This window comes from Capsicum annuum, chromosome 1 (assembly GCF_002878395.1).
Source record: "Capsicum annuum cultivar UCD-10X-F1 chromosome 1, UCD10Xv1.1, whole genome shotgun sequence".
In the NCBI taxonomy this organism is placed as follows: Eukaryota; Viridiplantae; Streptophyta; class Magnoliopsida; order Solanales; family Solanaceae; genus Capsicum; species Capsicum annuum.
Window position 1 is genome coordinate 166,479,175 of NC_061111.1, and position 6,037 is coordinate 166,485,211.

The 6,037-nt window shown below is 31.9% G+C and overlaps 1 long non-coding RNA gene across 1 annotated transcript; it reads right to left on the reverse strand.

The window, feature by feature from the left end:
- Positions 1-526: 526 nt before the first annotated feature.
- Positions 527-4,698, reverse strand: LOC124888434. The gene is made up of 2 exons (XR_007046547.1): positions 2,099-4,698; positions 527-1,149 (listed from the first exon to the last, which is right to left on the reverse strand). It is a non-coding gene; the product is annotated as an uncharacterized LOC124888434 (long non-coding RNA).
- Between the last annotated feature and the right edge of the window lie 1,339 nt (positions 4,699-6,037).

Below are 6,037 nucleotides of genomic sequence, written 5' to 3' on the forward strand. Positions count from 1 at the left end.
AATTTTTTAACAAAAAATAAGATTATCAATACTTTATAGAATTTAGGACAAAATAAGTAATTTAACATGAAATATTAAAGTTTCATACACGTTTAAGAAATATTTAACATAAATTTCTTACATGTATTTTTAGGGAAAAAAACTACTAAAGTTAAGAAAAAATTAGTAACGTTTTTTTTTTTTGTACGGTTTAATATGAAGGGAAAAAATTAATGTAAATAAGATGAAGGGTATTTTTATAAACAAACTATCAATTCTTAAAAAGAATGCAATGCATATTATTTTTAGTACCACAAACCAAACAACCACTAAAAAATAATACCAAAATAACTAATCTCAGAACAACTAATTCCAGCATAACTAATCTCAGCATAACTTGTTTCCCAACCAAACGACCCCTAAAAGAGTTACAATTTAAACCAATTAAGAAAATGAATGAGGGGAAGAAAGAGAAAACCACAAGTAAAAAACAGTAAGTGCACATCTACACTGCACGTGTAGCAATATCTACGGTACTCTGTAGATGTGAGGACGATGAAAACTTTTCATTCCATATATTAGATGTAAAAGCCCGCACTAGCGCCGACCCAATAATAGTAACGTAGCTATAATTTATAACCGTCAGTTTGTATGTTATAACATATTAGCCTTGCTATAACCTCAGTTTGGAAAAACTAAGGTCAAGAAAATGTTGAGTCCCAATTTAGCTGAATTTACAAAAATTGTAAAAAAATAAAATCAACTTCCTAATTCAATTGCAATTTGTAGATCTAAAACATCAATATTACCTCCCAGCTCCTGATTCTCATAACTGTGGTAGGAAAGTTCGGGGCTTTGAGCTTTTCTAACACAGTTCTCGTCACAATTTGTAGATTACAAATTACAGTCGGTACTAAAACATCAATATTACCTCTCAGCTCCCCATTCTCATAACTGTGGCAGGAAAGGTCGAGGCTTTGAGCTTTTCAATAGTTCCGGAGTTTCCCTTCCCCTGATTTTTCCCCTGAGAAAGCTTCATCTAGATTAAATCCAACAGCGATGGGCTCTTCACGTAATGGATGCATTAACAAGAGTAAAAGTCGTTATATCATAACGCGTTAACTTCCTCAGAACTTATATATTACCAGAAAGTGTCTTCAAGTATGTTGGCTACAGTAAAAAAGAATTGAGTGAAGACCACAAATACAACCATGTGTGTCTGTGCATACTGAGCAAATTGACACTTATATGTTTTCTTCTTTAATATTAGTATGAATCAAACAAGTCCTGAAAATACAATTGCTCATCGGATATTAACGTCTTGTTAAAAGTTTAGTAAGTATTTATATTATTCCTCTGTGAAGTCACTATGTAATTATCTGAGTAAACTTAGAAGTCATAATTTTGAAATGATTACAAGCCAAAGCTCTTAAGCTTTGTCCTAATCCCTTGTGAAGGTAGGGAGTGGTATGTATGCATGCTTAACAATCTGTGATGGAAATATAATTAGAAGTAGAGAATTTTGAGAAATATTTGCACACTTATTTGTATAATTGTAAAGCGTATTTGAAAGTTAGTTACAGTCTACTAGGAAAAAATTCAAATATATTTAAGCCAACCCAAGAACAATACAATGACTATTAAAGAGAGTTGGTAAATTTTGTCAAGCTCAAGAACTATACAGTGTTTATTACAAAGCAGAACACAAACACATTATACTAACAATAAGCAAATTTCATATAAAGAAAAAGTTAAAAGCACTATTAGACACATAGATATTGCAAGTCTTTTGCTACTTATTAGGAATCATATTAGCCTTCAACCCACTATTACCAGCAGGCTTGGCAACTTATCATGCACACAGTGGAAACTCAATATGGGGCACCCACACAAGATTATTTTGTTAATAAAGAATAAAAAGGTTGGAATAAAAACAGCTGCAAATCTTAAACACTAGAGAGATGTGTATTTAAATGAGTATGTCACTTTTGCAAGTAGAGAAAGAGATACAATAACTATGCCTCATCCAAAATAGGTTGAAAGAAGGAAGAAAGTAAAAAAAATATTTGGTGATCCAGTAAAAATGAAGAATGTAACGTAGATAGGTATGTTGACAAACCTGAATGCAAAAGGCAAGGGCCAAAACGTTGTTAGCTAGCCAATGCTTCTGTCTAGCATATCACACAGAAAATGATTCTGGGAATTGCAGCAATAACCTTAGACCTTGTGAACTCAATCTCCAAAGCTGAAAAAGAGACGAACAAAAAAACAAAAAGAAAAATGGAAGCTCGAGGATTCTAAAAGAATCAATTGGAACTTTCATAAGAGAAACGTTTAATAGCAGGTAACAACGTCACCCTGTAAAACCATAAAGAAAAAGATGCATAAAGTATATGCACAGAAAAACTACTATTCAGTAACTTGAAATAGAAAATATTAAGCATTCAGAATGATCCATACAGAGAGAACATACGAAAGTGCAGCAATGCCGAGTATGAAGAAGTAGCACGTCAATACAACATTAACAAGGTCTTTTGACAGGAATTTAAAAAGCAATAACAATGACAAGAGCATTGCACTTGCAACCAAATGGAACCTCATTGCGTATTCATTAGACATTGTTTCCTTGAAAACAGCAATTGAATATTCTTTGGTGATATCAAAATAGATAAGACTAAGGAAAAAAAAGGAGAAACTGCAACTTCGATTCTAAAAGATGTACAGAAGGTGGAGTAGGCTTGACAGAACGGCAGCAATCCACAAAGACAGTAAGGCAGGCTGTTATAACATTTGAGACAAGCTCATTCACTGTGGGTTCTGTGGACCATAAAGAGTGTTGCGACCATGATTGGAGTCAGACTTGACAAGGACTGAAGTTGAAGGTTTGTATAAAAGTCCAACATCAATTCATGTTCATATATCTTTATTTAAAGATTTTCAATTTCAAAAGTTCGTTTACTTTCTTAAATTCCGTACCAAGTCAAAATCAGGCAAATAAATTGGAACCAACGGATTAATCAAGACTCAACCAAACTGACCACAAAAACACACGAGAAATTGATTGAGCAGCAATCAATATAAAGGGTGACCAGGAGAGCAACAGTCGGTACCACCCTGCTGATTTAATCTCCAAATTCTAAACTCACTCCACCAGATGAAATTACATGAAGCAACAAAGGTAAAACAAACAATCAGAAAACAATAATTGATCAACTTAAATTTTGTTGAACATGCAGTTAAGGACGTCTTTATCCTGTAGTTCATTTATTTTTAACTGCTTTAGGACATGCATGTACTTGGAAAAAATTCTAATACAGACCCAGAGGTTTCATAGCGGTGATCGTATAAAGAAAGAAAGTTCACCTTTGAAGCTACGGAAGCTAAAGTACAGACACCATTACACATAAAAGCTACGAAATTAAATTTGGCGATTCAACTTTTTGGAAATAATTTCTTACATTGATACATTACTGAATTTGGAATTGCCAAAGGAGAAAAGGAAACTACTAATGAAGAGATTGTTAGTCTCTGTGTTGAGATCCTCGGGGCAGCTAGTGACACAACTATCACCGTGGTGCAGTGGACTATGGCTTACTTGGTTAAGTACTTTGCCATTGAAGAAAAACTATATAAACAAATAGCATGCAAAATTGGAATAGCACGTAAATCAGAGGAGGAAAAGATAAGTTGAAGATAGAAGAGGATATAAGGAAACTGTCATATTTAAAAGTGGTGATTTTAGAAAGTTTAAAGAGTTATCCACCATCTCATTTTTTGCTACCACATGGAGTGACAGATGAAATGGAATTGAATGGCTACGCGTTACCAAAGAACGCGATAATCTATTCATGGCAAGAGAAATGGGATTGGACCCAAACGTATGGGAGGATCCAATGGAATTTAAACTGGAGAGGTTCTTGATGGATGATCATAGAGATGGTGATACGTTTGATTTAACAAGAAGTAGAGAGATCAAGATGATGGCATTCGGCATAGGAAGGAGAATATGTCTGAGCTATAATTTTGCTATGTTCCATTTAGAGTACTTTGTGGCTAACTTGATTTGACGTTTCAAGTGGAAGCCTGTGGAGGGATATGATGATTTAAACAAGGAAATGGATTTCACTTTTACTATGAAGAATCCACTGCGAGCTCGCATAAGCACATAAATGACTACAGTTTGTGGCTGTAACTATCAGATCTCAAAGCACATATATAAGATTAACAAAACAATTGAAAGAGAGAATAATTTAATGAGAAATTGAATTAGAAGAATGCAGCAGGTTGCGATAAAAAGAAACCCAAAACAAGAATATCCAATGTAGACGCATCATCAACGAAATGAAGAAAATTTCAAGGCAAACAATCAAACACAAAAGTAAGAACTCACAGAGATGATGAAATCAACCTTCGAAGTAGAAAATCATTCGTTATGTGGGCGTCGACTCTAAGTTCCTTTTGTTCTTTCTTTTTTCAAGAAGAGGCCTAGTGTCATACATGCACCATTGTATCTTTCATTCTTGTATAAGATATATCAAATTATTTTCAGTATAGATTTTCAATCCAATTCTGTAAGCTGTAACCTTTTAAATATGAAATTTATATTAAATCACAGAGCAACAAACTCATAGAGCTTCATTCCTATATAGTAACTTAGATAATGCATATATGTATGAGGGATCCGGCTCCGCTCTATCTCTCTTCTCTCAAATTTCCCCAAGTTCAAGCTGAGACATGAGTCATAATTTAAAATTAATGGTTGAGATTTAATTAGCTAAATTAAAATTCTTATCATAGTTATCCACTTGCATATATTTAGTTATATTTGTTGTTTTAATATGCATTATATCTTTTACTCAATATTTAAAAAAAATCTCTACTGCCACAAATATATATTAAAAACTTTTCTTTAAATATTTTTATTTTTTTTTAATTCATAATATAGTTAAAATTTTAATTTTTCTAATTGAGAATTCAAAAAAATTACATAAAGAAAATATAATGAATTTATTTGGCACAATCTTTATATTTGATTTGGCACACGTATAATGAATTTATTTGGCATAGAAAAAAATAAAATTAGAGAAATTTCAAGCCACAATCTTTATTTTTTTATTTGAAAACCATTACTTAAGAAAAATAACAAACATTAGCAAAAAAATGAGTAAAAACCCAGCAGAAAATTGTTCAGAGATAAAAAAAATTATTTAATATATTTAAAAAAGATATAGTGGATTGTTAAAAATATTTAAGCAACAAATATATGAAATTAGATAACTATGATTAGAACTTTGATTTAACTAATTAAATCTCAATCATTAATTTTAAACTATGACATGTGTCTTCAATCCAAACAAGAACTTGGGGAAATTGGACAGAAGAAAAATGGAGAGGAGCAAAATCCATGTATGAGTAATACACTTGAAGGTGGCAAACAAACTATATTTAATTAGCAGGACGTCAATACGAAGCACAAAACTTGAAGCACGAGAAGTTAATAGATTACCTTAGCAGGACGTCAATACGAAACACAAGAGTTGAGTCTTTCAAGTATTGTTATATTAGTTGATGTCGTTGATATAGTTTGTTGGAACAGTAGTAAATAATTAAACTAATTTTTATATTGATTTAATTAGCATAGTTGAATATAGATAATGCTACAAATTTACAAAAAGGCTTTTTGAATGATTTCATCATATATTATATTGTATGTAGACTGGTCATCATTACTGTCTACAGTGGGTGGTCGAATTAACATTTTATGTAGTTTGAATTTTTTGCTCTCGATAAAGCCACATACAATTGGTCATGTGAGAAAACTGGCTCACTCAAATAAATTCCAACATAATCTAATGTTTGTCCTTGAGCTTTATTTATTATCATAGCAAACCATAAGCTCACAGAAAATTGTGTTCTTTTAAATGGAATAGGCAATTTTTCATCATCTGAAGATAATAATGGTATTCTAGGAATAAATATATGTGTATTTTTAAAATCATCACTGGCAATTTTAGCACTTATAACACGATTTTTGAAATCACAATATATTAGTTGTGTA